Source organism: Paramormyrops kingsleyae, chromosome 18, assembly GCF_048594095.1.
Source record: "Paramormyrops kingsleyae isolate MSU_618 chromosome 18, PKINGS_0.4, whole genome shotgun sequence".
Taxonomy (NCBI): domain Eukaryota; kingdom Metazoa; phylum Chordata; class Actinopteri; order Osteoglossiformes; family Mormyridae; genus Paramormyrops; species Paramormyrops kingsleyae.
The window spans coordinates 13,377,421-13,394,149 of NC_132814.1; the positions used below are offsets into that span (position 1 = coordinate 13,377,421).

Here is a 16,729-nt window from a genome sequence, read left to right on the forward strand (position 1 = left end):
AGACACAGATGAAGCGCGAGGTAATTTGATTCACCTAAACTTAAGGCAGCATCTTTTTATGCAGACTGTCGACTCGCTTCTGGTCCAGTGATGATCGACTTTTCTTTGGAGTTACACCATACTTGAGTACAACAGTGCTAAACCTGGAAGGGACCAGAAGCAGTATTAATGATACATTATTGATCTCCATGGGAAAACTCTCTTTATACCCCCCCCAAGCTGGCCATGAAGGGCAGTCGCCCACAGCAGTGCCTATGGAGCTGTGGCATAATGGTCTTGCTCAAGGATGCAGAGATGTGCCAAGGCTGGGGCTTGAACTAGCAACCTTCTGATCCCAGACACAGAGGCTTAGCCCACTGAGACACACATTGCCCTCAGCAAGAGTAACGTGAATTGGTACACACAGATGCAAAAACGCCCCTTATTTCCTAGACTACTGGCCCCTGCAGTGCTGGGTTGCCTCCAACCAGAACCTCCAGAATCATCACAGATGCTGCGCCTCTAGCCATGAAAACAAACATGTCACTCACCCTCCCATTTCCTAGGCTCTGGGCCCAGATGGGGAGCCTGAAGGTACTAGGCACCCATTTGAGCTGACTGGATGGACCAAGACAGCAGCAAGATCAACTCCCAGGGTGCACGTGTCAGTAGATGATGGCAATGGGCCAAACACAGAGTGGGACTAACGTAGCATGAGTCCAACAACGGTCATCAGTTACAACCAATTGATCGGTCAATCAATCAGAGCATCAGGGAAAGAGTGGAGGTTCACGCCTGAGTGTGTTCGTTAATGGCAAATGTGACACTTTTACATTGACAGACTATCTCAGTAACTGATGCAGATGGAGCAGGAACCAGGATCCGTAATGGCTTGAACCGGTTGCCTCTGAAAATAAGTCAAATTTAAGAGGTTTTTATAAATACAATTTTTTGAGGATGCTTTTGTGAAGCCTTTCCATTGGAGTTTTCAACTCAAAATATTTGTAATCATGTGACATTTAGATAATGCTTCACAGGAAGATCAGTGAGGTAGATGAGTAAAATTTATGAGTTAATCAGTTTTCCTACTGATTCTCATCTGTCAAGTAAGAAGTAAATTGAAAATGGAAGAAGTAGTCCATGTATTCTTTACAGAAGTAATAAATTACAGTGAAATTAAATTAATTGAAGGGGCAGAGAAAAGGAAGGATACAGAACTAAGGGTTTAAAACCAATTACAGCCGAAAATTTGGAATTCAAACTGATTCTCTTTGATGGCGTACAATTACATGATTACACTATAACTTAATTTCTGTTGGACAAAATGGCTGAATGACTTTTAAAATGATCTTGTTTTCACTTATTTCTTGTCCAGGGTCCAGTGACCCTTCAGAAATAATTATTGTTTGTCATTGCAACGCATTATTATGACCGAACGTAATGGCTGACATGTGGCTTCCAGACCCGTGATGTTAGGGAATGCTCTATGTTGCCAATCGGTTCAACTGGCAAACAATACCAGTAACCAGGACACAGTAATCTCACTGATTGTATTCTCATTATTCCCAATTATAAGAATAATCATACATACCTGCAGGGTCACACAGCCTATCTCAGAAGCTACAGGGACTGAGAGGGGAAACCTAACGATGACACGGGGGAGAACGTGCAAACTCCACATATGCAGAGCCAGGACAGAAACTCAAACTCCGGTCTCCAGATGTGGGAGAGAACCATGCTGCAGCATTACCAGGCCGCCCAGAACGTTAATATAAGCTTTATAAATTGGATGTTTTTATGCTTGGTGCAGTGTGCACATAGAACCTAAGGTGGACCAGGGACCTAGGAGACAACAATACCTAAAGGGATCCTTCTGTATCTGGCGGAAATGATTTGGTTGAGATTACATCAGACGCCCACAAAGAACGGAAAAGGACGATATACAAACAGCCGCATGCAAAGGCCAGGGCGTCGATGGGGGGCGACTGGCATCCACACAGAGAGCCGACATGTTTAGAATTTGAAATTGGTCACTCTGCCCCAAGATTAGTCACAGGCGTGGGTTTGAGACCACTGCTGATGTCCAGGATCAAGTCTGCGTCCGCTGGAGAACCTGCTCCCACGGACCTCACCCCTCCCTCTGCAGGCCTCCTGCTGCAGCTGTATCTTCTCTAGCAACGGCGAGATACATCCATCCTTTTACGTATATGGCTGGGACTGCAGCTCCTCTGGCATCGGCATGGCATGGAGAAGTGGGTGGGGGGGCTACTCTCTTGCATGCACAGATATCAGGTCCTGCCCTCTTGGTTTTGCCTGACAGCTGAACTCCATGGCTATAGAAATAGGTGTTGTCTTCAGGGGGGGGCGGGGTTCAGGAAGACCTTTTTACAACTCATTATGTAATAACGCCACATTCTGTAATAACGCCACATTATGTAATAACGCCGCATTATGTAATAACTTGACAAAGTGTCAATGAAGACATCTATCTTGGTTGTTTACTACATAATGTAAAGTATTACATTTTCATCATTAATAAGTGCAAGCCCTGCATTTTGTAATAACCACAGCAATTTCTAATAATTTATTACCAAATGCAGGGAAATTATAATATATTGCTTCCAAGCTATTACAGAATGTGGCAGATTGTTACAAAATGCGGATGCTATTAGATAATGAAGTGAAACTTTGTTACATTTTGTCGAGTTATTACATAATGGGGCATTATTACATAATGCATTGTAACAAGCTTGTTATGGGACAACGATAAACAAATAGGCTGTCTTAATGCATACGGAGGTCCAGCAATTTGAGCACACAATCTGGGGCCATTCGTATGAGCTCTGTGCAAAACCAAAGGTGCAAATAGACTATTCAATTGAGGTCTTGACTGACTGAGGTCAGATCCTACCATCTTAATGTAATGTGTGTTAGTTGGAACGTTTAATTAAAAATCAGCGTGATTTGAATGGGCCCCAGTGTAATTACTTTGCTAGGCACATGACAGATAGGATGTACTAATCTCTTTACCTATTTTAAAGGACAAACCTCACCACCAGGATTGACCTGGAGAAATAATAAACAAGTGGTTAAAAGAAAAACCCAATTATTGTTCTAATTTGTATTGATTACATTTCTTTGGGGTTGAGAATTTGTCAGCACTGGCCTGTTGCGCTAGCCAGGGAGCTGGGGGTTAAGGGTCTTGCTCAACAACTGACAGATATGCAGTGGCTGGGTTTGAACTGGCATTCTTCTGATTGCAGGTATAGAAATCTAGCCCACTTGTCATGATCCGCTCCGTCCGCTCCTGATGTGTGCCACGCCCACCTCGTTACCTCGTGTTCAGCCCTAATTGTGATCGCCTGTGTCCTGTTAAGTCTAGCTTGTCTCTTGTATTTAGTCCGTGTCTGAGTCAGTAGTCCCCAGTTCTGTCATTGATGTTGTTTTTGCGTGCTCTGTGTTTCGGTCATTAAAACCCGTATTCCCCGATCCCTGACGTCCGTTTGCCTGCTTCCCTGATCCGTGCGGCACGCGACGTGACAGAATGACAGAACTCGCAAACGAAAGACCGGAGCCGGATGAAGCGGAATACCTTGCCCTCGTGGACGAGGTTCTGTACTGGCTTCGTCAGCCCGAAGTCCGGCACGATCCCCTGCTCCTGGCTACGGCCAGCCGGAGCAGGGACATGTTGGAGGCGTCTCTCCCCGGAGACGCGCACCTTGCAGGAAAGGTGCGCGAAGCCTTGCGGCAGCTGAGACGAGGGGTGGCAGAATCCAATATGCGGAGGGCAGCCCTCGCCAGCGGACTGCCTTTTGGTCCGTTTTCTGAGCTGCCGGAGGCATCCCAAACGCCGCTGCCCACGACAGGTAAGCGGCCAAAGAAGAAGCGGAAAAAACGCGGACAGGGGGACGCACCTGAGCAAGCCTTAACCGTCCGCCTGGGAGCCGCTTCTCTCTCCCCTGCTTCTCTCCTTGTCGGTGATCGGAAGGAATCCCCGAACACCATGGACACCCTCACAGCGATGCCCCCGCAGGTACCCAAAGCCCCCGTCACAGTGGCTGAGCAGCCGCCTCCATTAGAGGCATACTTTTATCGGCCGGAGTATCTGGGACACGGCGGCTTACGCGCCGTGAGAGACTCTATTCCACGGGTCTCTAAAGCCCAGAAAGGGACAGCGCCAACGCGCTCGGCGCCCCTCCTGCCTGCTCCGGACCTGCATGTTCCGGATCTGCCCGCGGCTGCGCTGCCTGCTGCCGCCGCCGATCTGCCCGCGGCGGCGCTGCCTGCTGCCGCCGCCGATCTGCCCGCGGCTGCGCTGCCTGCTGCCGCCGCCGATCTGCCCGCGGCTGCGCTGCCTGCTGCCGCCGCCGATCTGCCCGCGGCACCGCCTGCTGCTCCTGCTGCCGCCGATCTGCCCGCAGCACCGCCTGCTGCAGCTGCCGCGATGCCAGCAGCACCGCCCGACCTGCCCGTCCTGCCTGTCCTCCCTGCTGCAGCTGCCGCCGCTCTGGCCGCGGCATCGCCTGCTGCAACTTCCGCCGCTTTGCTAGCGGCACCGCCGGTCCAGCCTGTCCAGCCTGACCCGCCTGTCCAGCCTGACCCGCCTGTCCTGCCTGACTTGCCTGCAGTCCCTGTGGCTGGCCCCGTTCGGCCTGCTGCACTAGCTGTGGATGCGCCCCCTGCTGGCCGCGTGATGGCTGCGCCCGCTGCGGCGCCCCCTGCTGGCCGCGTGGTGGCTGCGCCCGCTGCGGCGCCCCCTGCTGGCCGCGTGGTGGCTGCGCCCACTGCGGCGCCCCCTGCTGGCCGCGTGGTGGCGGCGCCCGCCGAGGCGCCCCCTGCTGACCACGTGACGGCGGCGCCCGTCCTGCCGGCACGGGAACTGCCTGTCTTGCCTGTCCTGCCGGCACCTGAACTGCCTGTCTTGCCTGTCCTGCCGGCTCCTGAACTGCCTGTCTCGCCTGTCCTGCCGGCACCTGAACTGCCTGTATCGCCGGCTCCTGTCCTGCCTGTCTCGCCGGTCCTGCCGGCGCCTGACCCTCCTGAGGTTGCCACGGTTGCGCCCCCTGCTGCCCGCGTGCTGACGGCGCTCGCTGAGGCGCCCCCTGCGGGCCGCACGCCTGAGGTGCCTGCTCTACCTGCGGCACCTCCTGCTGGCCGCACGCCCGAGCCCGTCTCGCCTGACCTGCTCGTCTCGCCTGTCCAGCCAGCCCAGCCCTGCTCGCCTGTCCAACCGGCCGCTGTTCCTGTCCTGCCCGCGGCCCCGCCTGAGGCCGCCGTTCCTGTCCTGTCCGTGGCCCCGCCTGAGGCCGCCGTTCCTGTCCTGTCCGTGGCCCCGCCTGAGGCCGCCGTTCCTGTCCTGCCCGCGGCCCCGCCTGAGGCCGCCGTTCCTGTCCTGTCCGTGGCCCCGCCTGAGGCCGCCGTTCCTGTCCTGCCCGCGGCCCCGCCTGAGGCCGCCGCTCTGGCAGTCCTGCCCGCGGCCCCGCCTGAGGCCGCCGTTCCTGTCCTGCCCGCGGCCCCGCCTGAGGCCGCCGCTCTGGCTGTCCTGCCCGCGGCTCTGACTGCCCCGCCTGCGGCCACGCCCGCGGCTCTGACTGCCCCGCCTGCGGCCACGCCCGCGGCTCTGACTGCCCCGCCTGCGGCCACGCCCGCGGCTCTGACTGCCCCGCCTGCGGCCACGCCCGCGGCTCTGACTGCCCCGCCTGTTGCCTCCTTAGAGGCCTTGACTCCCTCACCCTTACCCCGGCAAAGCCGACGCCCCCCAGGACCCCGCCTTTCGGTGTCCCGTAAGGGACGGGGACACAGGCGTCGGGCCCGGGTCCCGCCCGCCCTGCCCCCTGGCTCGCCCGTTCGGCCCCTGGCTGTGGCTCGGTGGCTGCCTGCGGGTCCTCCGGCTCGGGGTCGGCAGTTGCCTCCGGGTCCCCCCCTGGTTCCTCGGTGCCGGTCCTCGGTCCCGCCTCCGGCTCCGTGTCGGCCGCCTCCGGGCCCCCCTGCTCCGGCTTGGCGTCGGACGGCGCCTTCGCCGGCTCCGGCTGCGCCTCCGCCTGCCGCGGCTTTCCCCTCCTGCCTGCCTGCACTGGTGTTCCCTCCTGCTCCCTCCGTGTCCCCTCCGTCACTCCCTCGTCCCGTTCCCTTGGCCCCTGGGTGGTCCCCTCCTGCTCCCTCCTCCCTCTCGCCTGCGGCCCCTCCGGCCGCTACCCGTCGCCCGCCTGGGTTCCTTCGGGCTCCCCTGGTTCCTCCTCCCTTTCCCTCCGTCCCGCCTGTTTTTGCTCCTCGTCCCTCTGTGTCTCCTCCGTTCCCTCCTGGTCCCTTTGTCCCTCCGGTTTTTGCTCCTCGTCCCTCAGTGTCTCCTGTGTTCACTCCTCGTCCTGTTCCTCCGTTTTCTGTCCCCTCTGTATCTCCTTTCTCTGTCTGCCTGTCTGCGTTTCCTGTTCTTTGTCAGGTCCTGTCTTTCTGTTGGTCCTTGTTCCTGTTCTGTGTCTCTGTCCTGTTTCCAGTGTCTCGTTGATGTTTTTGCTTTTGTCTTCCAGGTCTTGTTCCCCAGTCTCGTCCCGTCCGTCGCCTCCTCTCGGGCGCGCCCGGTGTGTGCGCCTTTGGGGGGGGGTTCTGTCATGATCCGCTCCGTCCGCTCCTGATGTGTGCCACGCCCACCTCGTTACCTCGTGTTCAGCCCTAATTGTGATCGCCTGTGTCCTGTTAAGTCTAGCTTGTCTCTTGTATTTAGTCCGTGTCTGAGTCAGTAGTCCCCAGTTCTGTCATTGATGTTGTTTTTGCGTGCTCTGTGTTTCGGTCATTAAAACCCGTATTCCCCGATCCCTGACGTCCGTTTGCCTGCTTCCCTGATCCGTGCGGCACGCGACGTGACACCACTAAGCCACATGCTACCTGCTCTGTTTTATGTGATGCTTTGCTTTTATGTATATCCCTCATCCAAGCCTGCCCCCCCCACCAACAGACACAGGTGAGATGGTCTATGAAGTTCTATGGTGCTCCCATGTGGGGGGTGATAGCACAGAACCACAAGCTCAGTTTCCATTGGTGAATAGCCCTCCGATTTTTCAGCATTTGATGGTTTGCAAACATCACTTTATGATTGTCTTCTTTTTGACGATTGTGACTTTTTCCTACAGGTGGAATAAGGGCTCTGTCTACTGATAGCATTTGACATCTAATTGGGCAATGAAATCATGTTTTATGAAATTTATGAAATTTATATTCATGATGGTCATTTGTATGGAATGATTTATATCACTAATTTTAACAATTTAATGTTGATAGCTAGTTAGCTAGCTAACTAACATCATTGTCAATTGTGACTACAAAGCAAGATTAGTTAGTATCTTGTGGACCCTGACATATTTTCCTTGCTGACAACAATGGACGTACATCCATTTAAAACATTAACCTGTTCACTGACATCTGCGTAAAGATAGGTTTCTCTTTATGGCGCTGAGTGTCTCATTATGTCGCTTTATGTTTATTTTGTAGTTTCTGAGAAAATGCGTTTTTTCATACTCCAGAAATAATGGATTTTGATGATATATGTTTTCCATCGGGCAGCGACGCTGTGCCACCCTGAATCCAGCTACTCGGGGAATGTGGAACGTCATAGGACAGAAGGCACCAGGCCTAACAATGGGCTTCCAATGACGGCAAGCCACCCAAAGGCTGTAAAACGAAGGTGTAAAGAGCTTCCGCCATCACCTCTGCCATATTCCCCCGTTCACATTTAACACTAACACTGTCACGAGAAACAGAGACAAGGCGAAAACTGGTTTTGGCAGCTGGTAGCAATCGGCATCTGCCCGTTAGCTGCTGCTCTCTGTGCTTACCGTCCTTTTTTAATTGGCTGCGTTATGAGCAAACACTGTTGTTTTTACCGCAGGTGTTTCTCTTTCCTTGGCCTGAAATGCTGATTGCATGGCGGTTCCAGCACACACCGTCCCTCACCGAGGCAAACATCTCGCTCTGGAAATGCTGCCAGGTTAGGGACAGCCTTGTTGTTTTAACGGCACCATCAGAGCAGTAAAGCATTCTGTGGTCTTGCTTCTGAAATGCGAGAGACATTTATGACACGCTAACGAGTACTAGATTATAAAACAGCACCTGCAGTCCTTCCTTTTGTAAATTGCGGACACAGGATGTGTGCTTCTCTGAACTTTGATACAGAAGCACTAAAAAACTATAAAAGTAATTACTCTACACTTTTGTAAACAGTGGAGATATATAATGGCAGAACAAATAATGACACAATCAGAACTACATGCCAAGATTTACTTGATAACATCACCCAAATCATTATTTTTGATCTTTATTAAAGTACTTGTATGCTTTAACACTGAGAGGCTGCTTAGAAATACAATTCAAAGGAGTTATTGTCAGTAACAGACACTGATATATGAATCGATTGCGAATTCTTTTAAAAGTAGAAGTTCTCTTTTACAAGAGCATTTAAGACTGCTGAAGCCTTTACACCCACAGTGGGTAGTGGAGATGCTTTTTGTATTAGAAATAATTGTGATTTTAGACAAGTGTATCTGTTACTGACCAAATGGCAGACACACAGTATATACAAAGACACATATTTGTGTTTTGACTCCAAATGGACAACTCACCATTTTACATTATTTGAGCTGCTTTATATTGCAAAAAAGCACAGCGAAGTTACCAGTAAGTCATTACTAACGTTTCAGTTTCCTGTAAACTGTTAGTATCCTTCAAAAGTAACAGAACAAACCATTTAAAACTCAATATAGTCATTAAGGATATCAGTTTGCTTGAAACCCAAGAGATGCTTCCCAAACACAATAATACTGGGGAAACGGACTGCCAATATCATCGCAGTAAACTCAAAGCAGCGGAAATGGGCGAATAACAAACAACTTTTAACAATCATTAATGTAATGAATGCCTGCAATTTGAGTAATCAAATACACTGTAGGCAATAGGCAGTAATTGGATTATGGTGAAGGGATGTTTGTAATGGGAGCCATACATTTTGAAGGCTTGTATAACATTTTAGGGATTGACCTTATATATCTTGAAAGGGCAAAGAGCTTATAACCAGACAATACAGAGCATGCAGTGAGGTCTGACTGACAGTTTCACACAGAATTCAAGTGTACCTGCCTTGTCTTCGCCCAGGAAGAAATGTTTTTCTTGTGTAAAACCCAATACAGTGACAGACGCATGCCACTGCATTGATTAACATTAAAGTATTGAATAGATTCACTGCTGAAAGCAAGCGTATGTAAGTTAAAATTTCCAAGTAGCTCAGCAATCAAACTCAAATGCTAGAAATAAAAAACAAATGAAAAACCCAGACAACCTTCTGAAACAACCAGCTCTGCACATCTGTCACTCAGACGCATCAGGTTACTCTGCTACTCTGTTTTGCGCAGATTTCGTCGCATGACGTTCTCGCTGGTTTTCCAGGGGTATAATCTGTCCCGGTGTTTCCCAGCCCAGTTTCCCTGCTGGTGGGTAGATCCTGGCAAGGGCAAGGCGGGAAACTGCTGAGGGCAACGTCGTTCAAGGGGCGCAATGGGGCACCTGCACAAATATGTGAAATACTGTACACACACAAATGTGATTGGCTCAGATTTTGTCCACGGCCCCAAAAATGCCAGAACTGCCAGAACCTCTGGCAGCGCCCCCAACCCCAAAACCGACAATATTTCTTTGCGACAGTCACTTCCATGTCTCCTGCTTCTCACATGTGGCCCTCATACCTAACTGGGGGGGGGGGGGGCGATTAATCATAGGACAGCGCTGATTTTTAAAAGATCAAAGAATGGATGCTTATTGTGTCTATTTAAAGCCCTTTTGAGCGTGGGTGTCAAACTACCAGCCTGCGAGTCAAATTCAGTCTGCGAGACGGTTCTGTCTGCCCTGCATCTTGTTTTCCAAATCATTATTAAATCTGGCACATCGATCAATCAGTTATTTTTCAGTGAAAATTGTAACTTCATTACTCTACCCCCACCCCCACCCCCAGTTGACACATAGTACCATTGGCTTTTAGTAGATTATAGGAATATTGTTTTTTTCTCTCTCAGCCTCCAGTGGCCTGCTTGAGCTGAAGACCTCCTAGTTAGTGGCCCTGGATCATGTGGCTTTGCGACCTCTGCTTCTGTCTGTGTTCTCATGCTGGTAGGTGGGCACCAAGGGGATGAGCAGGGCGAAGCAGCGATTTCCACTTTGTACGCTGACACATTTAACTTTTGCTGGATGGTGATGTGCAGTGGGTGCCAAACTGGGAGAGGTGCTTCTACTCTGCAAATGACAAAAAAGTTACGAGCACTGTGTTCTGGAGCAGAATCAATGTGTTAATGTGTTCAAAGAGTGGGGTCTCTCTCTAAATTTTATTGTTCTCAGAATTAGAAAACATTTTTATTTTCAAACCAAAAAACAGGAAATGCCTGCTTTGTTTTCCTTCATATGATTAATGAGTCCAGCGCCATGTCCACTGAATTTGACTTATTTACTTACTTCTTAAACTATTAATGAAGTAACAGTAAAAAGCCAGGTGCTCTGGGGGTAGGGGTGTGTGTGTGTGGGGGGGTGTGTGTCTGGGGGGGGTTTGGGCTTAGTGTGGATGTTGACCCTTTGCTCTCGATTCTGCTAAGTTTAAAATAGCATAGCTGAGGGCTATGTACACCGTCGGGGGACCACATTCTGTGAGAGCAGAACATACAAACGTACTTTACTGATAAGCACATAATTGAACCTGGCTGGTGGATGGAAGAGATAAAAAAAACACATAAATAGATTCACCAATAGCATCTGCTACCAACAAAATGGTTGGGGGAGCATAAAATTACTAAGAAATCCATTTTGTATTCCCCGTTGAACTAACCTAGGAAAATCTTCCTTCCTTCCCATATTTTTTTCCTGTTGCAAAAATAGCAATGTCTCAGCATGAGGGATTTCAGTTATACAGTATATATTTTTTTAAAAATCTGGCACTTTACGCATAAACCACAGGGCCATAGGGATGAGGAAGTGTGACTGTCACCTTAAGAAAACAGACTGACCGGGTGTGCAGAGCACCCCGTGGTTTATACCACAAAAAATAAATGTTTACCCCCGAGGGATGGGAAGGCCATTCCTCGGAGGATGTATACGGAAATAAACAGAGGCTTAGCGGATGCAGTCCGGGGACGGTGATGAGCGACGCATTTACATTGCTCAGTGCTTGGTTTTGGCAGGCGCTTTGCAACTTACAGGATGGTGCAAATGATGCGTGCATTAAACACGCGTGAAGGACAGGAGATGTGACTAGTGAGTGGAGCCCACCCTGTTGCTGGGCTGTTACCTGCATGAGATTCTGAGACATTGCTATTGTGCATGCAGGATGCAGTTTGTTTATGGGATTTAGGAAGAGTTTTCACATCTAAAAGCTTCATGACACAGACAGAATCTGATTTGACATTCTGATACAGACTGGTTTCTTAAATATGAGGAGATTTGATTGCTGCCGGAGGAGCGGTAAAAGCAGGAGTCACGCATGTTCTTCCATGAGACTACACAAAAGAGTCACTTGTACTCTTCTGGGATGTGGGGAAAACCTGGAGTACCTCTGGACATCAGTGACCCCCTGATTCCATCAAACGTGACTCTGGCACTTGTGTGGAGTGCGGCAACTGGGTAGTGGGGGGTCTTTTTTTTATCAGAATTAGAAAAACTTAATAGATCCTGGAGGAACATTGCTTCTGTTACAACTGCACAGACAGAGACAAGTAGACAGGATGAACACTACATAACAAGATGAAGAAGGTAATATATCACAATCAAAAATCAGAATAATATAATATATATATATACATATACAGTATTTTCTTTAAACTACTTTGTAAAACTATGTAACTAGTTTACTATGTGACTAGTTCACTGTGAATTTCAATTAGCTAAATGCTGTACAGTTGAAGTATTTGACAAGGTGAATTTTATACTCAAAGCAGTCACTCACAGAGCCGGCAATTCAAAGCCATTGTATCCTAAATAGGGTTTGGCTGTCTGGAATGTCCCTCAGAACCAATCAGATGCCTGGAACTCCTGGTGGCCCTTATACCATGAAGTTCTCACCAATGTTGTAAGAGAAGCAGTCCAGGACTCGGGGGCTCAAATTTCTCAACCACGACCAATCAGTTAAAGTATGATAGTAATGTGTTAAATAACAGTGGCCTAATCTGGTCCTACTATTCCAGAGTTTTCCCTGGGAAAGTCCACGTTCATCTCCAAAAACAACCACGTTCATCTCCAAAAACAGCCACAAATAATAGCCGTTTGCCAAGTTGAGGCGCCAGGAAGCATTTGAAAGCCAAATAAGCACAATAATTATTTTGTATTTGTATTTCTAATCTTAACTCTTCCAGTCATTCCTGTGACGAAACCTGAGTAACATTTGCTCGCTCACGTGATCAGTCTCAGTTGCAGGGCTGCTAGTTGCTCTGTGAGCCTTTCAAGCCCTGTCACATGACCTCCCATGGCAATGACCTCATCGCTGTGGCCTAATTCCTGGTCATAATGTGTAATTAGCTGACCAGGCCTCACCACTCGCCTCCCTCCAAACACAGCATTCATCAAGCTCCTTTTTCGAAACACAAATTTCCACGCGATTTCGGTCAGTGTTGACCGTGCTTGGCTGACTTTGCTTAACATACCTCCCAGCCATGAGGATGAGGCTTATCACTGCACCTGTACTTCAAAAGCAATTTTCAAATCCAGTGAAAATAATGATGGGACAAGTTTTCATTTTTAACAAAATCATTTGCCTGGCAGTGAGCCATGCCTAATGCAATCAATTCCCCTGTTTCGGCGCCATTATATTCGATATGCTTTACATATTATACATTTTCTGCCATCAGACCAGCACAATTGACAGTGAGATCTGCATTGTTTGCTTCTCAGGTCCCACAGTTAACAAATTAACTGAAACACAAATGAACTAATGAGGCCTGTCATCTGATCAAGACCTTGTTTTTCTTTAACAAGGGACCAGGGATGTTTCCACAGAAACGTGCCGGCCCACTTTGTGCATGAGCATCGTGATGCTGTGGTGCGCAAGGGTCCGCCGACCCCCAGATGATAACAATCAGCAGCACGCCATGGCACAGCAAGTACCAACATCCCCACGAGTGGCGGGGGGCTGCCTGTGAAGAATGCCAGTGGGGACGCAGCTGGTGGACACTAATCACTCCAGCGAGGGGGTGGGATCACATTCCCCGACTCAGCTGATAACCATCGCCGTGGGTAGGGAAAGGCAGAGGGTGACCAATGAAGAACCAGACTGTGCTCCTCTCTCAGTTCCTGGGCATAGACTGTCGCCTCCCTCTGTAACACCCATGACCAAGAAGCAGGCCGGGATTAACCATACGGGCATTTTGGCAGGTGCACAGGGGCAACACGTCCTCAGGGGGGCGCCAAGCAGAGCATTTCTGAAGTCCGCGAGCCACCAATGAGCTCCCTTTGTATAATAAATGAGTGTGCTGATAGTTACTGTTAGTGTTAGCTAGCAATGAGTGTGCTGATAGTTACTGTTAGTGTTAGCTAGCAATGAGTGTGCTGATAGTTACTGTTAGTGTTAGCTAGCAATGAGTGTGCTGATAGTTACTGTTAGTGTTAGCTAGCAATGAGTGTGCTGATAGTTACTGTTAGTGTAAGCTAGCAATGAGTGTGCTGATAGTTACTGTTAGCTAGCAATGAGTGTGCTGATAGTTACTGTTAGTGTTAGCTAGCTAGCACGAATCGAGATGGACAGACGTCAGCGACTTAGAGGGTGTGCAAAAAGAAAATGTAAAAAAGGGCGTGGAGGGGGGGGGGTTGGGGCTTATAGGGCCCAGGGGCTCCTAATGCGGCCCTGTGTAGGACCTGGGGCCAGTTTCTCAAGGAAGGAAGTAATCTGTCTTGACCACTGTAGCTCCCCCCACTATTTTGTTAAAAAATAAGACCCTATAGAGGTTTTCCCCGCGCCTCCTTTTCTGATACTTCCTTCCCCATCACTGTACAAAATGTTCTTTTTCTCAAATCAAACGCATTCAATAACCTGCAGCAATTTACGTTCCTGTGACTCGATTTTGGTTACGTTGAGCACTCCATGCAGACCCATGGAGCTGGGTTTCTTAGAACCTGGAACAAATTTCCCTACAGCAAAGTATATAATCTCCTTTTTCTGTAACTATCAAAAAAAAAAAACACTGACAAACGGTGTGCTCTTTCATTCAAACAGAGTATAAATTGGAGAGCACCAATTTTTTCAACCAGTAAAAAGCCACAGCCTGTACGGTCCGGCAAGCCTGCTGCACACATCTCGGCAAACAGAAGCTGGTCTGCTTGTCCAGCCCACTGGATTTCATTTTTGCTCCTTGGCTAAAGGGCACCTTTATTTATTATTTTGTGCTTTATTCATGTGCCTGGTTGCTGTCCTATCAAATCATGTTTCCCCTGAAAAGTATCGTGGTTCCTCCATTTCAGACCCTATTCCTTTTTTTCATTACATCATGTGGCCCCCTCCCATCAGTGATCGCTCCCGAAATGCACATGACACTTAGCAGATCACCGACACCATGCGGCCTCCCTGCTATAAGGCTCACCTGGGCTTTCATTCTCTCGAACTCCATCACCGTGCAAAGCCTGTGGGTGAGAGAAATGCTTTGCTGCACAAGACGATCTTCTTACATGCCCACAATTGCATTTTCCTGACCCATTAGCAACGCATTCTTCTAACTTAATTCTTCGTGGACTTATTCGCCAATTCATTTACTATTCAGGAAAATCAATAAGCATAAAAGCACTGAGGCAGCTCAGAATTAGATCTGCTTGTCCATTTTTTGCTCCTGATGTGGCAGGAAGGCTAGAGAATAATTATTTTGTGTCTTTCTCTTTGTTTGAAATTTTTTTTATATAAAAATCCAACAGATGTACAGGATCAGTCAGATACAATACAACCAGATATCTTGGTTCCGCCTCCTCTAGTTGCTTGGACCCGCCTCCTCTACAATGTGATTGGTTATCTCTCTGAATTTTTCATTCTGCCCTCAGAACATTGTTGTGGAAGTATGAGTGTTTCCTTCAGGTGCAACTCTGGGCGTCTTTGAAGCTACATGTAGATGTACTGGTGCATTTTCCATCGCCGCATGTGAACTTTCCGGAAGAGCCCTGTCCAGTCCAGGATTGTAATATGGAAACCATTGGGTTTAGCCTTGTTGACTCTTGGTGTTGGAAGTATTTAACGGAGAATAAACTGATCAATGTCATGTCAAAATAAGGGTAAAAATCACTCTTAGCTACCTTAGCTCTGTCACATTAACAGATTTCAGTTTAGTTCCAATTCTGCTATGTTTGTTTTCTCAGTAAAGTGGTCTGCTTCTGTAGGAGCAATTTCTAATGAGGCTCAGTGAGATGAAACGCTTTGATGCCAAGATGTTCAGCAGAATTATGAATAGCCTCGACATCATCATAGCGTTCTTTTATTCCACCCTGAACTCGTAATGAGACAAGGAATTTGAGCTTCCTTTATTTGATTATGGGAAAACGAATATCCACTAATGTCTAACATCTTGATGGAGCTACAGCCATCAGTGTCGAGAGAGTGATTGGCTTGATACGTCATGTAATGCACACGCTGCTACCCTATCAAAATGAGCGTGAGAGACATGTGGCTGTTTTCAATGGGAAAGACAGGTGGCGTAATTGCTCTGGATGAGCCTGAGATCAAACAAGAAAAATGGAACGTCTGGAACCTGGAATATTTGGTGGAGCAGTGGAAGAAAACGGTGCTAATATATAGTTGTCATTAAAGGCATTACACTCAGATGAGGTGATTATGGCAGATAGGAGCCACAGTGCAACCAACACGGCGTCTTTCTGTGTGTGTGTCTGTGGGCCATTTTCTCTGTGGGTGTGTGTGAGCCTGTCTGCACGTGTGTGCATATACACGCAAGAGGCGCCGCCCGTCTGACTTCCTGAGAGCCAGATAAAGCCAGCTGACTCATCTTCCCAAAACTCTTTGACGTTTTTGCCGTCCCCAAGTGCACAAGCATGAGATGATTAAAATATTTTTGCTTCTTTCTCTCTGAACTTCACCAACTAATTTGTCTAATACTGCCATCTAATTCGCGGCTTTCTCACTTCTTCCTCGCTGTCACAGGCCTAAATCTCCGTGGGTATTTCACTCTAGCAGAGCACAGACGCACAACCCAGATGACGGTACCCTCTCATCTGTGCCTCCTCCTCAACCAAAGGGCTCATTTGATTGCAGGTGCACAATTTTCTGCACCCGCTGCATCGTTCATTATGTGCTTTGCAGTCGCTTACTGTAGGTTACTGTCCCTGTTTGTGTTTGTGTGTGTGCACATTCTGCAACAATTCTGTTATTCTTATCTGCCAATATTTATTTATTTCTGTAATCCTGCAATATTCTGTTTTCAGGACATTCTATTTGTGCACTGTGTACTTTTCACACTTGCTTGTGCCCTATGCACTTCTTTGCATTATGTGTACTGTCTTTGGGCCCTATCCGTAGGCACTAGAATTTCCCCTTAGGATCACTAAAGTCCACTTTACAATAATCAGACAATTCTGACCAGGCTGGGGACTGAACTGAGCTTTTGGTTGCAAGCAAAGCTCCCTTGACCCATTTCATACCCTGTTTCGTGAGTCAGCACATTGACGTGGGCTCCCAACTTGACAGGGGAGTATGAGAACCATGACGTCATGGAGTTGAATCCTTGGAATGGCTGCAGTGAATGGC

General features: G+C 48.6%; 1 long non-coding RNA gene across 1 annotated transcript; it reads left to right on the forward strand.

Annotated features, from left to right (window-relative positions):
• Positions 1-7,549: 7,549 nt before the first annotated feature.
• LOC111840431 (uncharacterized) lies at positions 7,550-10,129 on the forward strand. Its single transcript, XR_002837413.1, has 3 exons — positions 7,550-7,657; positions 7,862-7,960; positions 10,035-10,129. It is a non-coding gene; the product is annotated as an uncharacterized lncRNA (long non-coding RNA).
• The last annotated feature ends 6,600 nt before the right edge of the window (positions 10,130-16,729 follow it).